The 18,085-nt window shown below is 39.3% G+C and overlaps 1 protein-coding gene and 1 long non-coding RNA gene across 18 annotated transcripts in view; one reads left to right on the top strand and one right to left on the bottom strand.

Annotated features, from left to right (window-relative positions):
• Positions 1–18,085, bottom strand: part of eif4g3a (eukaryotic translation initiation factor 4 gamma, 3a) — a 100,067-nt gene that overhangs the window by 78,660 nt on the left and 3,322 nt on the right. The gene's annotated exons all lie outside the window — the stretch shown is intronic.
• Positions 1–18,085, top strand: part of LOC130922014 (uncharacterized) — a 59,380-nt gene that overhangs the window by 26,918 nt on the left and 14,377 nt on the right. Inside the window, exons 3-5 of one of the 2 annotated variants that reach the window (XR_009064445.1) lie at positions 8,396–8,521; positions 11,163–11,213; positions 11,300–14,577. The exons of the other annotated variant lie outside the window; for it this stretch is intronic. This is a non-coding gene — a long non-coding RNA (uncharacterized LOC130922014). Of the gene's footprint in view, positions 1–8,395; positions 8,522–11,162; positions 11,214–11,299; positions 14,578–18,085 lie in introns of those variants that run through there. 2 annotated transcript variants of the gene reach the window in all.

The raw sequence follows: 18,085 nt of genomic DNA on the forward strand, positions 1-18,085 counted from the left end.
AGGGGCTAACGCCACAAGCAAACCTGATGGAGTGTGGCTTACGAGAGGTTCGCCAAACTTTCACCCGACATTAAGTAGACTTAAGTTACCGTTGGGTCACTACTTGTCTCATACACAAATTTATTTTCCACTGTTTTGAAAAGGAGTAAATCTCTCGCTCAGTAACTGGCAGCCTCCATCATAACGTCGTGCGTGCGTCCGTTAAAGGTGTCCGGGCAGCAGACGTGTCTTGAATTTCGTTCTGCTACGAGTGGCTGTCATAAAGTTATCAGGGAAAATCATCGTTTTTGAACCTTTGTGAATCGTGATCGAATCTTCATGTGTCGAATCTAATAATCGATTTTTTGGAACTCCCTTACCCATGACATCTGTGGATTTGGGCCCGTTTTACTGCTACTGCCCCTCTCTCTTCACCTTTTTGAAAGGGAATAATTCAAGTCAGGCTAGTCATGTGAAGATCCTCTGCAATAAGTGGCCATTGGAAACAACCTTTGAATAACCATACATGTCAGATTCAAGATCTGTGTAGTTTTTATCCAGGCCGAAGAACGATGGACCAGCTCTATACCATCAGTAGGGTCTTTGATGATTCTTGGGAGTTTTTTCAACTACTCACTCTGTGAACATGGAGAAGGTGTTCAACTGTTCTTACTCATACTCCTGGATCCACCAATATGGGCTGTTTAGCCTTTGTATGATGGTGTTGGGAGTTTGGTCTGCATTGGCTGTCAGACTAGACGACTACTGTTTATTAGTCCGTTGTGGTGAAGAAGGTCGCTATTTACTGGTCGGTCTGCTTTTTCAACCTCTCCTTTGGTCACTAATTGTGGGTCGCGGATACAAGCAACAGAATTAAGTATCCTCTGCACGGCGTTCAGGCGAAAAACCTGTCTGGCCTGGAACACCTCAGGACACTGCTGGAAGAGCTGGAAGGAAGGGGCAACGGGAAGTCCGATCTTTCCAGCTAACAGGACATCTCACAGCAAACCCTTCACATCTGATCCCATTCATCAATTGGGTAGAAAAACCTATACTCAAACTACTATACCCACACAACAGATGTTGTGGACAATCCACAACATTATGAAAGTTGTGTCCAGTTTTGTGTCCAGACTACAAGTTTGGTATTGCTAACAAAAAGATCATGAAGCAGTAAAGCTCTACAGCAACCTCTCATTACTGGGTTTTACAATATATCACCCCAAAGAGAAATTAAACAAATTAAAAGCGTCTCATAACTGTGCGAAATCGGGTGTTCTCTCCTCTCAATGGCGCAGCTCACCTGGAACTCTGAGATGAGGAATTAAATGTAGAGGAAGTGAACGGACACGTCCCAGATGGTGCAAACACTCTCCCTCTCCCTGTTGGCCTTCTCGCCTCTCGCTTATTCTCCCCCAAAACACACACCCACACATAAAAGTGGCACTAACAAAGCTTTCACTGCATGCTGCAGCTGAGACCACTCTTTCACTGTGCTGCGAACAATGGGTGCTAGCTTAGTGGATTCAAGCCTCACAAACCAAAATCTGGGATGCAATTGTTAATGTCCATTTCAAATAAGGTATTTTCAACTAATTTTGTTTAAAAAAAAAAAAAAAGTAAAATTACAAGATGAGGGAAGTACATATTTGACTGTTAAGAATGTTGTTTATTTTATGCAATTTAAAGGAAAAACTTTGGCATTCACTGCTTGAACGCAACCAACAGATGGCACGAAAAAATTCAGGCTCAAAGTGTTTTGTAGCAGACTGCCATAAAAATCAGCCATGAGTTAAGTTTGGTGCAAGCATTTCGTTTTCTGGAACACTAGTGTGATGCAAACCAAGCTTGAGAACGATAAACAGATACGACCGGATATCCGGTTTTACAGGTGAGAGATACGGATATATCGATAGTAAAGTTACCATTCGACAGTAGCCATTAAATATTCAATGAACCGATAGTAAAGATAGAATTCAGCTAAAGCGAGCACAAGAATCGGCTTCAAATGCCTAGTTCGGTGCATTGCTTAATATGATAATAATTTGGCTTTTACTTCACATGCTGCGCTTGTGTCATTCACCACACAGCGCACTTAGGTCGAGACCGCACGCATTATATAATATGGACAAGCACTACTCACAGTCGGGGTTGCCTCAACTTCCCATGCATTTCGGCAGAACCGCTACAAGTCGCCGTCATTACCCGATCGTCACGTGCGTGTCATAACAACGCGAGAGCTAACGAAACCACTGTAACGCATGCTCCGTAGCATTTTCTTCACAGCCGAAAACGAAACTAGTAGTGGTAACGAAGCAACATGCTAAAACAATGGACAGTGTGATCACCGACGCCAGCGACGTGCAGCGATTGATTTTCAACGCACCCGGGAAAACAAAAGTCGGACTTTGAAGTGATGAAGGCAGCCAGATCTGTTCGCATGGGACAGAGCTTGTGTAAAGTGTGGAGCGGTACAGAGACCGTGAGTTTTTTAACCTGAAAAATAACCCACTACAATGGTGGAAAGGGCGGCATATTGTTTCCATGAAACGCAGTCTACTTAAAAATGAACATGTGGATTAGTTGATCTTCCTCAAGAAAAATCTGCCCTTCAAAAAAGATATGGACAGTGATGAGGAATAAAAAATGAGGAGGCACAAGCATAAGTGAATGACTTTGCTATATATTAGGTTAAAGTAATGATTATTGACCTGTCTGTCTAAAATGCCATGTTTTTATTCCCCCAATTATACCAGTCATAAAGCACAATTTATTATTTATTTATGATAACACTAGCAAGTTTAATTCTTTTCTTTCTAGAGCTGCTGCATATAATCAAATTTTTTTGTTTGTAAGATGTTTACGTTAAAAGTTTGCACTTAAATTACTTACCTCTTCTGTTAAAAACACCAGGAAATACAGTCATTGAATTACTGCACTTTATTGTTGTCTGTCACTGGAGTTTTATTTTATTATCAATCCCATCCAACAAAATGACGGTCATATAGTAAGCCTTATTTTTTTTTTTCATAAAAAAATAAAACATAACATTGGTATGAAATTTTGTTTTTTAATTTTGCTAAATTAGAAATGTGGTCTTTTTATATGTTTAAAATACTGTACAAACACACACAGCACATATTTACTATCGTATCGTTTTCACTCTATCGAACCGTATCGTTCTTACACTGTATCGAATCGTATCGAATCGCTCGGCCTTAAAAATGTATCATTTTTAATCGAATCGTAACCTGCGTATCTAGATACATATCGAATCGGCTTCATGCCAGAGATTCCCAACCCTAGTATAAACATCAACTCATTTGCTCCCCAAAACGTATAGTATGTTCTATTTTTAATTGTTTCACTGTCCCAAAAACGTATTTATAAGTCTTTTACGTTTTTTTTTCACAAGAGACATCTCTAGGTTCTGATGCAATTTAGCTCCAAAGCACAATGCTCAAAATCCATTTTACAGCAATAAAACTTGCCACTGGAGGGCAGTAGCGCATTTGGTAAGACCCACAACCCGATTCAACGGAACGAACGGCCGGGGCGACGGCAGGAGACGACCGAATGGACGACCAGGAGGATGTCCAGGATGCCAGGCGTGGCAAGTCAAAGCAGGACGAACGGGAGGGCGTCGGGGACACCAGGCGACGAACGACTAAGTGCGACGACCAGAAGGACGTCCAGAATGCCAAGCGGCAGACGACCGAGCAGAACAACCGGGAGGACGCCAGGGATGCCAGGTGCCGGACGACCGAGCAGAACGACCGGGACCACCAGTGCAGTGGACGATGCCATTGAGTCCGTGCTGCTCGCCGAGCAGAACCCGTGCCGCCGTGCTCGGCCGCTCGCGTCCCCCACGACCCTCCAGTGTCCCGCGACTCCGCCGGAAACGCGCATGGCCAAACCAGTTCCCCCCAGGAACACAACATGCCCCACACAAGTTCCCCAGGCGAACTCCGCCACGAGGCAGTGGTCACCACAAAAGAAAGACTCAAAAAAATCCATCTTGATGAGACAGGCGGTGACGAGGGAAAAGCCCACACCGTCCGCCGGGACAGCCACGGCCACAACAGCGCCATCTCCCAGCACAACAGTCCAGCCAAGTGCAAATAAATTGTTACTTTGCTATCAAAAGCTCTATTTGTCTTGTTGTTTGTGTTATATTGTAGAAGGAAAACATTATTCAGATGTTTGGGATGTCACAAAAACAAAAAATAGCTGTGTTAAAGTCAAGTAATGTTTGAAATGTTTGCTTTTACAAAGAGCTCAATTGCTCTGTTTTTTTCATCAAAATTGGAAAATTGCTCAAACTAAGCTATTTTCTAATGCTGATTTCTAAAGAATGGAAAGAGATATGAACTAACTTTTTTTTCCTGCTGAAAGAAGAGAGTCTAATGTTTCTTTTGGTGGGTTTCATGTCTTTATAGCAATAGAACAAAATTTTCTGTGGGCCTTGCAAAATCAGTCAAAATCCAGTAAAACGGTCAGGAGCGAAGGGGGTTGCTACGGTGAAAATGGCTGGGAGTGAATGAGTTCATTTAGGTTCTGCAGGCTCGTTAAGTTTTCTTTAGTGCGTGAATGTACCAAGTACTTAAGATACTAAAATTGGACATCAAGTATTTGTCAAAATTTCAGTTTCATGAGTTCAAGACTAACTTTCTACTGTATGCTAACTTTGAATTTACAGCATAAAGGTCTGTGAAGCACAATCTCTTTGCTGAGATGCTACAGAATCAATAAAAGTGTACAAATATGTCAAAGGTAACTAAACATTATTAAAATTCACCCCGTCTCCGCAATACGGTTCTGCACAAAATGTCACGGGTTCCTGGACAGCCACTGGAGGAAGTTAAAAGAAAATGTTGGCGAGCATTCTGCTCAATTGGCCTCAGATGACACAAATGCAGTTATGATGCACCAAATAGGCTGCTTTTCATGTTTTTTTTGTTTTGATGTGTGACATTTGGAATATGCATCATGGCAGCGTAAACAGATTTGTATACAAGTCCCTATAAAAATACAATATGTATCAGATAACTGTCAGCGCGAGTACTGCTGTCAATGATGGTATGGTTTAAATACTTAATTTTTAGGATTTACGATTAACTACCAATTATCATTCACTGATTGAAATTGATTTTGGGATATCAAAGAAAAACATGCATCTCACGTTCGACTGTAGTATGTAGGATTTTTAAGTGTGTAAGTCTTTATAAGGAGGGGCCTGGCCTGCAAAGGGACATTAGTGATTCAGCGTGTCACATTGGCTGGCTGGTAATTGCATGTTGAGTGACTCTAAATGACTTGTGACCGTCGACATTTACTGTATGATTGTTTACGTGTTTTAAATCCTTGGAAAAACACAAAGAGCTGTCTTGAACACTTGACAATTGCAATTAGTGATGCACGATAATGCATTTTTCAACCGATACCAATAACCGATAATTTCCTCCTCATTCCAACCGATAACCGATAATGTCAAGCCGATAATTCTGTTAAAAGATTTATGTAAAATTTTAAAGTATACACAAAAGAAAATATTACTGTGCAAAAATATAATTTATTGCTCTTTTTTTCAACATAAAGTATGAACAAGTCGTCAATTCAAACATCTAAATAATGACAGATTGTCTGACATTGTGTAATGGTAAACCTTTGGCAACAATTACAGAGTAAATACCTAAGTTACACAAAAATGCGTTTAAAAGTAAGCCATTCCTAACATATATAACATTAATCCGCTGCAAAACACACCTCCTTAAAACTAGTCAGTTTTAAGTGTAAATCTATTGGCAATAAGTGAAATTATCTGCGATCGCTTCAAGTGTATTTCTCTCAGATTTCTTGGAAGAAAAATAGCTAGCTGAAAATAATCTTAACAGCCTTGTTTTAAGCAATACATTATTATACTTAATCCTAAAAAAAAAAAAACTTGAAGGAAAGATTTTGAATAATATTTGTGGCTACAGAATATTGATTTAAGAATTTGATTATCTACTGTGACTTTAATTGAGCAGACAAATAAGTTAAATGATTTGAAAAGTGATTGCTAATGTTATATGCTTTGTTGCACACTGTGAAAATGATTACCTCAAAAGAGCGAGATGTCATGTACCCATTCTGCAGCGCTTTGTTTACATTTGCGGCTTTCATGACATTTGCGTTACAGCAGCTAAACTGCTACACGGCAGTACTATTTGGACGGAGTTGGAGCTCGCATCCGCGTGCGTGTTGTTTTGTGCCTGAGTTTTATTAAGCCGAAAATAAAGGCAGCGTTACAAAGTCATCTGACCGCTCGTCATTTCACATTCTGAATGCATTATTGACTGGCTGACTTCGTTTTCTCCATGTTTAAATGATCTTATAACCACTGTGCCGTCATGATAAGCTTGCTTACCGGACATCACTTTTTCATGAAGAATGGTGGTCGTATAAACTGCATTATTTCTTTTATCCAGGGCTTTGGTTCTCGGGTCATTAAGGTAAAAAAAAAAAACACGTGTCTTGTCTCGGCGGCGGCGGCAGCTACATTCGTACCGGATAATCCGCCCGCCCCGGCCGGTTCGCCGCGGCGTATTCGGGTCCTGGCTCTGCTCGCACGCCGTGGGGGAACGCTCGAGAAACCGGGGTGTTCGCAGGAGGTCCAAAGGCCGGGGAACCGGGCTCGGACCGCCCCGGCCTACCGGACTGGCCAGAGCGGCGGGCTCCGTCGGAAGACGGCTACTTGCCGACTATCGGTCTCCAGTAGTGCCGGTGTTTAGCCTTAGATGCGAATTTACCACCCGCCTTGGGCTGCATTCCCAAACAGCCCGACTCTGTATCGTCACAAGCCCTGTAGTTTAACTTAGTGTTTACAATAGCTTTAGCATTCCTGCTAGCAGCAGCCTCGTATTTGTTCCAAAATTCTTTATGATGCATTTTTAAATGGCTGCTGGGTTAGTGGTTTTGAATGAGGACGCGTTCTTTCTGCCTCGTGGAACTTATACGGTACATGTTTCGCAGATGGCGAGAGCGTCGTTTTTTTAGTAACAGCCGCCATAATATTCAACTACTTCTTGTCTTGTAACTCCGCCTCCTCAACCCCTCCTCCCTCAGGGGCTTCAGAGAGGGGAGGGGTTGAGGAGGCGGTGTGCTGAATTCTTTGGTTGCGCACATTTGGAGGCAAAATCAAGTATATAATTATCGGATTGCATTATCGGTTGAATTTTTTTATTATCTGGATTATCTGTGTGACGTCATAATTGCCATTATCGGCCGATAATTATCGGTGACCGATATTATCGTGTATCTTTAATTGCAATAAGTAGCAATCACTTAGGAGTGTTGTTGTAGACGCTGCACTGAAAGAGTAGATGGCTCCAAAACCTAAGGCAGAGACATTGCTTTGACTTGAATTTCTGTAATGAATATATTTAATAAATCAAGATAGCTCTAATGTGGAGACCATCCTCATTTAAACCAAAATTCAGCACAGACAACTCAACAGAATATAACTTTTCTGATATATTTTTTTGTTTTACGGTTTACCACAACCCAGTGATGATGTTCATGCATGACTTGCATGGAATTTTGGAATACACAAAGGGCTAGGTATAATGTTTTCTCCAAATGCAGATAGGCATTAAATCAGAATTAGCAGCTGGGCTTGCAGTGTAATTCCGGCCTTAGTCAAGTCTGCATCAAAGAAGCATTTCCAAAATGGATAAACTACAGCGGCAACTTTATTATGCAAGTCTGCAAGCATAATTTGAGACCAAATCACATCAGACCATTTCTGGCCCAAAAGCAACAAAAACAAAAACAACTATTTTAAAATATGTCACAATGAATAATGACTGTAGGGCTGTGCAATAAATTAATATCAATATTAATCGCAATAGGCACATGACCACTATCAATAGGAACGCCATTCAATAAAATATTAGGTTAGTGAAGAAAATCAAGTCCATAGGTTTTCTCAAAAGGCGCTGGCATTGGACCTCGCCAACATTAGAGGAGTACAAAAAAATCGATTATTACATGCATCGCGGTTCGACGCGTGACGATTCGATTACGATTCATTAAGGCTTAAAAACGATGATTTTCCCTCATAACTTTATGACAGCCGCTCGTAGCGGAACGAAATTCAACGTCAATTCTCGTGTGGGGGCTAACTATTTCCGGGAACAAATGTGCTGCGCCCGCGGCCTAGTACTACGTTATTAGAGGACAAGCGCATATAGATATATTATATACACAAACAAGATGTACTCCTAGCAGTCCAATCTATGGATTTCTATGACGACATTCTAATCTATCGTGAAGTATTATATCTAGAGTAGACAGGGATATGGATGTGTTAAGCAGGGGCACAGGGTTAATTCAGCCAGAATGCGGTCGTTAATAAATTATTATTTCTGTGCAGCCCAGGCCCAGCAGATGGGGACCCCTGCACTAAACACTCCAGACAGGCTTGTTTCTGTGTTTTAATCATCATAAGAAACAGAGGACCTCTGGAATGCAAAATACGATGCAACCGACGCTAACAATGGTGAGCTTGCATCCTGACATCAGGCAGGAAGTCGTCTTTCACAGGCTAACACGCCCTCTCTGGAATAAACTGTCCAGAATGCTGGCTCATAACAGCTCAGCAGTTTATTTATAACTTCCCACAGTGAGTACACGAATGTGAGAACATTTTCACATGCAGGCTACACGCACACACACACCTGCCTTTAAACGCAGCAGTGGGTCAAATGTGCAGCCTGTACATACAACATACTATAGCCGGCTCTCATGCCTGAATTTGACTGCATGCCTGGCAAACGACATCAGATTGTACAAAAAATAAATCACTTACTCAAAACACCCACAATACATCCAAACTATAGTCAGACAATTATAAGTACAGTATATTAGTGCTGCAACGATTAATCGATTAACTCGAATAATTCGATTAGGGGAAAAAAGCTTCGAATCAAATTTTGCTGCTTTGAGTATTCGTTTAATTAGAGTGGCGCTGTAATGGTTTAGTTTTATTGATTTGGGTGGATACATTACCCTTTAGTGGCAACAGTGAATATGACATAACTCATTTCACATGGCTGAATCCAGCTGCTCCCTGTTAAGACCAACGTGAGGTACGTTTTTTTGTTTGAGGTAATGTTTTTTATGCATTTGTAATTATTTAGTTTATAGGTATATTTAGCTGTTTTTGTCGGAATATGTTTATGAACGATTTGTTAAGAGCACTGTATAAAAAAGTTTGCATTGTATAACATTTAAGATAGTGGATTTTTGCTATGCAAGTTAGCCAATATGTTCTTTTGTTGTTGTACTTAGATCCTCTTTTATTTATTAGTTTTATATTGTTTGAGGATAAGCTCAGGTATTTTAATGTATTTTTAATGAACGTGCAATTCTGCATAGTTTGAAGAAACACTCGGGAATTTAGTTTGTATTCATATTTAATGCTCTATTGAATGTGCAATCTTAGCAAGCCTTTCTTTTACATGTCCTAAAATTTATTCTGCAACACATTAAATGTTCCTCATCTGATTACTTGATTATTCGAACTAACTACTTGGTAGATTAATCGATTTCTAAAATAATCGATAGCTGCAGCCCTAATTTATATTTAACAATCCTCTTACACTAGTTTGACAAAAAGTGGTGTAATATTGCTGAGTGAACTTGAATCTCCAGGCATGCTTACATTTTCAAAAGTGTCAAAGTCAAGGAAAGACACAATGACCTAATTCCGAAATTTTTGCCTTGATTTAAGTGGGATTCTTTCTTGACTGTCTAAACGGGCCTTGTCGCATGGAAGCGGATATCTTCAAATGTGATCGAATCCACTTTCATATGTGGATTTAAATCTGATATTTACCACATTTTTCAGAATGTGGCTGCCGTCTGATCAGGTCAGTGCACTCAAATCGGAATTGAGGCGACCAATTATTACGTCAATTTTGAAGTAGTGAGAAATCATAAAAGCATGGAGGACAGAATCAGACTTGAAACATGAGGGCTCACATTGCATATGTTTGCTTAGTATGTTTTATTTGCTACCTCGAGACATAATTTTCAACATATGCCTCAGTGCATTGTCATGATGTGTCTTAATATTGCCCTCCTACGCATGCGCAACACCTTCCAGGCCGTTATAGGGAACAATATTATGATCTGTCACACAGTTCAGATTTGACAACAACAACAACGACAAAAATAAGACTGAGGTCTGGGGAATGCACGCCTTTGACCCACATATAGTGTTGCACCAACATTAGTATCAGAGTACTAGAGTACTAATAAACAATGCACCTGTACTGCACAGTATGTGCTCTTCGAGATTTAGTTTCCAGCTGCCAGTTGTCCTTCCAAAGACGGCACCGATTACAAACACTGCCGAAGAAAAAAGGGTAGGAATTGCAGGAAAGGTAGAAAAAAATGCTTAAAGTAGTTTTTGTAAGAAGAAAAAAGGGTAGGAATTGCAGGAAATGTAGAAAAAAATGCTTAAAGTAGTTTTTGTAAGATGGAAAATGGTAGAGTCAAGTCCTGTACTGTTTTGAAACGAGGAGGAATCCAGTCAAATTCAATTGGATGCCTATCGCCGTCAATGGGAGCGAAACACGATCACTCAATTCCATCATTCCCAGATGAAAGGGATTCTGATGTCTGTACAAAATAGTACAGAGGGATATTGCATTTACACTGTTTACACAGTACGTTTTATATTATACAGCAAAGAACTTGTCGAGTGATAGCAAAAAAGTCAAAATCACAACCAAGATAGCTTAATTTATCACATTGGATGACTAATTTTTTAATGCAAGTTTATATATGTAAAATATTATTTCAAAGTTATATGTTTGCAAACCTTTTGTGATTTTTTCCCCCCGCTTCGTTGAAACCACTTATGTGCTAATAACCTTTCTTATATGGCTATAATGTTGGGATAGCGTAGTTCAAATTATTGATATATTTCCGAGGTAATGAATCGGGACTTGGCATTGGTAGATCGTCAAAATCAGGTGACTCGGACGCACATGCAGAAATATTTGACTGGGACATCCCTAGTAAACACAGTCATATGAGATTTTTCAAAATGTACTGTACATTGAAAAAGGTCTGCTGAAGGGATTAAATCTGAAAAGGGGACTTAGACCTGCACATTAAATCTATCATTTCAGTGGCCTGGGTCAAAAGTCGTCAATTCTCAGCTGGGCCTGCATCGGAGAGAGGTGAGTTGAAATGAAATAATAAGAGGGAGTGGGGGGAGTGGCAGGGGTCTTAAGCAAGGCTTGCTGACCTGGGCTTTTGTTGGCAGATGGTGGGAAGCACCACCTTGGCCTCTCGCACTGAATGCTAAGCAGTGCCGCCATTGTCTGAGATTGCGCAGCATCACACGCATGCGCCGCAGGTTCCTCTGGCAACCAGGAACAGCAACAAACTACACAGACACTCACACACACTTTCAGGCAGCATACCATTCTGACGTTACATGAGACTAGTTAACATCCCAGCTAGCTAGCGTTTTAATTTCTCAAAGTCATTCAAACAAAGCAGAAATGATAATCAAGCATTGCTCATCGGAAGAGGAATGCTTTCATGAAAAAGCTCTCAGATCAATAGCGCAGGTATATCAGACCACCATCAGTCACAGGACACTCACAAGTCAGATGACGAAGCACAAAAGTCAAAGTGTAAACAACTGCGGCAGAAATTTCAACAAGCCAGATTGTTCCGATCTATTCCACTTACATAAAATGTGCTGTAAACGCCTAGCGCTGCATACACCCATGATAAACATTTACAGCTATGGAAAGTAGGTTAAACAAATTCTACAGTCAGGAGTGTCAAACAAGGACACTGCACAGTTCGCATAGAAAACCAACTAGTTTCTGGATCTGTTCAACTTAACAAATTACAGAACATTTAGAGCCAGTGTTGGGTTACAAACAAGCACACAACACTACAACAACAGTTAAGTAACGGATGTTTTTGTTTGCGCAGTTTTGATCAAGTCATGTTTCAAATTCCTGCTCACACATAAAATACATGCCAGCCCACCAGCTAGCGATTTTAAGAAAATCTGCACTGACAACCCTTACAAAAAACAGCTTTGAAATATTCCATTGCGCAAGGTACTATTGTCAACTCGGTATCGATACTACACTACAAAGAAATCAATACCATTGGTTTATGCTATATAGATTGAAAAAATATATTGTTACTTTTTTTTTTTAGTGTTTCCCCATTGGTGGTCAGTACTTTTGACAAAAAACAACTTTGTTGTTGAATTGCACCAAAATTCACAGGACGTGACAAGGGAATGCCCTAAAATAATCAGAAAAGATACCAAAAAAATCAACAGAAAGTGACTAGTAAATGCCCCCAAACCCACAGAAAGGGACCCAAAATGAACAGAAAGTGACCCGAAAATTCCCCAAAATCAATAAGAAGTGACCATTAAACAGGAAGGAACCCAGAAATGCTCTAAAATTAAAAGGATATGATCCAAAATGGGCAGAAGGTGAATGTGGAATGCCCAAAAAATGTACCGGAAGTGACCCAGAATGAACAGGAAGTGACCTGTAAGTCATCCAACCCTAAATTTAACATGTAAGTGACCCAAAATTAACTAATTGCCTGTCTTTGACAACAATAGACATGCAATTGAATAAAACTGGGATGCCTGGCTGTGAATGCTCATCTATCAGTGCCATTGATGGCACTAGACGTCCAATTCATTTTGATTGGTGGGGGGATCTTCCCAGTCCAAAAGAATTGGACGTGTAGCATCGTCAATAACAGCCAGTGAGTTCACAAGGAAAATGAAAAAATATCCTTGATTACAATTACTATCAAGAGTAGTACAAAATCCAATTTACTATGTGACAACAAATTCCTGGTGATCTGTTGTAGTGCACAAAAAAAGCTAAGTATAGATACTTTTGCTATCAAATATCGTACCTGGATGCAACATTTCAGTCTCGATACTTTTGACAACCCATTTTATGTATTTCAACTCCGATGCTAGTTTGTTTGCAGTAAACAATAGGACACCTACTAAGTGCTACTACAAGAATTGCTATCTGGACTTTTGACAAACTTGCCAATGCCCAGAATCAACATTTGAAGCCAAACAAACAATATATTAATAAAGTATTGCTTTTATTATTAATTTCTGCCAATTTCTCCATATAAACAAAATGAAGTATTTTCTACTTTGAACTGTTTCTGAAAAACTATCTACGACCTTAATTTTTAATGAAGGAACTTATTCGATTATTTTGTATCTGCGTGAAAATTACAGCCCCACTCCAAAAATTACCTTACCTTACACTGGCGACATGTGGTTGCGGTGCAAACAATTTATCTTCCTAGTTACCGTAATTGTGAAATTATGGCACACTTTGGACATTGTCATTTATGGACCGTTTCCTTCTGGCTTGGCACCATCGTGCCAACCCATTTCCACATGGAGTAGTACATAACTTTGGTCAGTTTGGTAAAACTACCCCTTGCAATGCTTGAGGCACAGCCTCGATCTTTTATTGTTGCAGCCCAACTTGTGTCATTTGATCTTAACGTGAACACTTTCATTGTTCAATATCTTATCAGTGCAATTTACATATGACTAAATGACACAGGTTTATGTTGTGTCAGGTATAAACATATTTATGTCACACTGCTGTTGCCATAGTGTGCACTTCCTGTGGGTGTGGTATTACAGTATAAAAAGGAATCTCTGTTATGTCTCTGTGACATATATGATGAGAAGCACACTAGAGGTGTGCAAAATTTCCGATTCTTAGATTATTCGCGATTCGGCCGTGGAAGATTCGAGAACGATTCACAAACATCCAAATTCCGATTATTGAAATATGCCAAGTAAAGCGGAAGTACAACACACTCAGCGCGCCGCGCGGTCAATGAGCAACGGAGCGAGAGTAGCTAAACATCATGCTTCTCATTACCCGGCCCCTCGGGTAATGCCAATGCTCACCTCACGGCTCTAGCTCAACTCATGCCACGAGATAAAAAAACACAACAACATACCTGAAGCTGCTACAAAAGTACGTCATCCACATAATGTTACGGTAGATATCATTTATATAAGACTAGATGCACTACGGTTGCGGTAGCGTTTGCAGCACATCTACAAAAAGCTAGATGCAGACGTAGTAAACGGCCGCCATCTTAAAGCAGTACACTTCTCTGCAAGGCTGTTGTAGCGAACCTTCCAAGCAAACCTAATTAACTTTTTATCTAAAATACTCCTAAATCGGTAAAATATTGACTTGAATCTATCTTTAAAATAGTTTTAAAACTTTCTCATGTCGAAAGTTGACAAAAGGGAAATTATGGATTAACGGGAGCAATTTTAACAACTTTAACGGTTGATTCACAACATTAAATTAATTGAATGTAGTTTAAAGCTGCTGATACAGAATGGGGACTGTAGTTTTTTATTTACTGTTATTTTTGTATATTTGTTTACTGCTATATGTTAACTTGATACTGAAATAGTAGTTTGGTTTAGCCTGAGAGTATTTTTGAACAATTTTGGAACAAATGTACAAAATATTAAAAAAAAAAAAAAAAAAGGGGGGGGGGGGGGTGGATCAACAATCGTTTTAGAATCGAATCGGACCATCTGAATCGTAATCGTAATCGAATCGTTAGGTGCCCAAAGATTCCCAGCTCTAAAGCACACTGAATAAAGAAGTGTTGTTCCATTCAAGTCTCGGCCTTACATGTACTTAGAAGTAATGATTTTAACTGCGACTGGTGACCAACTTCAACAAACCATGAGTACCCCACTTCTTTTGACAAAAGTGATAAGCTTTAGCTGACCGGGGACACTAGTTAGAACAAGTGCAGTGTAAAACTGATGCTTTAAATGCATTTCCGTCAAATTTTAGGTAAAATCTTGAGCATGAATGCCTGATAGTGAACAAACACGTCAGCTGATGTTTGTTGTTAGCTTATTAGTCAAATGTCCTCTTAAGAGCAACCTGTAACTATTATGTATTGAGAGTGATGGCACGGAAGAACTTTCTATGGCTCTCTGGACATTTACGATTAGACTTGGACTTCATGGTTGGCTGTGTTTGATAAGAGTGAAACATTAATTTTTTTTTTTAAGTTTGGGGAGGGGGGGTGTTCTGTATTTTTGTAAAACCAATAAAAAGAAATTTGAAAGAAAGAGCAACATAAGTGATTTCCATTTTTTGTTAAACCCTGCTCTTTTCTCCCTACGGTCGAAAAGAGCTTCTTCAACATTTTTGTTTGAACATCTGTGTACGAATGAACTTGGCTTGAACATGTTCTCCACATCTGCAATTTTCAAGTTTGTCATGTAAACAAGGAGTTAAAACTACTCAATTTCAATACATTTTCTTTTGTAAACATGTCCGGATGCTGGATTTACACTGCATAGTTACAATTATGACTTTTAGCTCCTTTAATTGGCACATTGGGTTTATGCATCTTAGAAATGTATGAAATCGGAACCAAGCCTCTTCCAAATGTAGATTAAACAAATGAAATGCATCAGATTTCTTCCAGTACAAGTGACTAACCTACACCAAACAGTAGTTCAGTCAATTAAAAAATTGAGTATTGGGATGCAGTATTCTTCTCAGTTACCAAACAATGTTATTAGGGTGTGAGAATATTTCCATATCCTCCCGTCAAGAATCGATATACAGTATTGTTTGAAAAAGATGTCATTGTTTAGTAAAGAAATCATGAGTTTCTACGAAAATTTTCCACTAGAATAGTGTCTGTTGAATCATTGGCTCATTCATTTGTCCCCTCAGTAAAAATGAATTGGACGTCTAGTACAATCAAGGTACTTAAACATGAGCATTCAGAGCCAGTCCACCCAGTTTAAATGAATTGGTCTATCGCTGTCAATGGCAGGCAAGACACTCATATGTTTACTAGAAAGTTGCATTAATATAGTGTTGCTGTATTTATTTGGATAAACAGGGTACTGAAATATGCTCATAGTCCATGAGGAAGACATATTTGACAGATTATCAAGCACTGTCGTGGACATCGAATATCATAGCTTTGTATCCATAATTGTTAGATTGCCATATTGGGAGATAATCGAGTTTTATGGTACAGATTTTCTTTTGAAATCAAATTTTTTGAATGATTCAAATAATTATCGTATGTGTAGTCCAGTGTTGACACTTGTGGTGTTTTTTTACATGCAATTTGGGAATGTGGCTTGTTGCATGTGGTCATATTTGAGTCAATTATACAGTACATTTAATATTCATTCATGCTGAATTGAGCACTTTGACCTACGGTTTATATTCAGGGTGTATAATCTTTTAGCCACAAACTGGCAAAGACGGCACTAACCGCTGTCTCACTCTGACACCTTGCTGAACTGTAATATGAGATGACATAAGTGCAGTGACTTCACTCTAAAGTAGGCTAGTCTGTCCTGTGTGAGCACCTCCCAACAACGCAGGTGAGGGTAAACAGGTCAGAAGTGGCATGTGGTAATGACATTGGGCATCACACCATTCTCTGGATGTTAACGCTTTACAATATTAAAACAATGCTTGAACAACCAACAACATGAAATAACAATTTCAAACAATGGTTCTCACCTGGAATTTGTTTGCACTAAATAATGTCTTATAATTGTACGCTTTTGGTCACTTAGAAGCTCAGATATAATGATTGTCAAGCACCAGATTAATTCTGACATCCCTACATGGTCATTAAACAGGCTCATTCTCTTTTCCCATGTCGAGTTGTACAGACGAGAGAAGGAGATCTCGAAGATTGGAAGCACATACCAGGGGGTAAAAGTTTACAACGTGTTGATATATAAATCACTGCTTTAGTGTGAGTTAAATTGGCACCATGTCTTTGTGAATAATTAGCACAGTTGACTCTGTGAAGGCTTTCCACTGAACTACTTTCTTGTAAGCATGTGCCGATTACCGGTTTCCCGTCCCCACATGTGACCACTTGTTAAGAGTAGGCATGTGCCGGTATGAGATTTTGACGGTACGATAACCGTGAGCAAAAATACCGCGGTTTCACGGTATCACGGTATTGCAATTATAGCTCCAAAATTTTGAGATGTATGGGTTTAAAAAAAAAACAAACTTTTTTCCATTGAACAGGTTTTTTTTTTCAGAACATATTTGCAAATTGGAACATGAATATAATGTGAAAATAAATTAATGTGAAAATAAATAAATTAACAAAAAATAACAAATATTTTATATAAAATTAAAATAAATAGAACCTAGACTATACCCACAGCCAGAGCTCAAGTTGCTCAATAATAGAGCAAGAACAAAATAATTGCTATAAAAAAGTAAGAACACTTCTAAATAAAATTAAAAATATACACTGTGACTTTTTTTGAGGGGGAGAAGCTCAAGTTTCGCCATTTTCAGCCACTGTGTCAACTCTCTTCTACATGATGTCATGCCTTTGTGTTAAAAAGAACAAAGAATTCATAAGTTAATAAGTTAGTTAAAAATGTATAAGTTAGTTTTATAAGTTAGTTAAAATGTAAATATTGTTGAGGTTTCAAGGTTTCATCTAAAACAAAAAGTGAGGAGTGAGACCTCCTTTCACAATTAGCGATCTTTGACGCGATCCCTTTTTTTTCCTCCCCCCCTTCATTCATTCAAGCTTGTTTCTCACTCAATGGCTGTGAGACATAAAACGTCGACCAAGCTGCTCTCCCAGCTTAGCCTAGGCTAACATTCGTCTTTGTAAGTTTTAGTTAGTTTGTATATTGAATTTGAAAGGAAAATATATGTTTTGTTTTTGGCGACCTTTTTCATGGTGCTACTGCTATCCTGTTGAACCTACTCACATGTGGAAAAATACAATTGTATAACGTTTTAAATGTATTCACCACGATTTGAGAGCTCAATAAATTGAAGAAAAGTACGGCTTGTGTTTCGAGGGTTGGTTTTTGGGTTTGCTGGCTGTTTAGCAGAATAGCGTGACTGACACTCACGGCAACAAACGGGAAGGTTGAGCGCTGCCGCACCAAGCCACTTCGGCTGCATTTTGGCACATGAAAAATAGCGAATACCGTACTAAGGTATGACGG

Source organism: Corythoichthys intestinalis, chromosome 9 (assembly GCF_030265065.1).
Source record: "Corythoichthys intestinalis isolate RoL2023-P3 chromosome 9, ASM3026506v1, whole genome shotgun sequence".
Lineage (NCBI taxonomy): Eukaryota > Metazoa > Chordata > Actinopteri > Syngnathiformes > Syngnathidae > Corythoichthys > Corythoichthys intestinalis.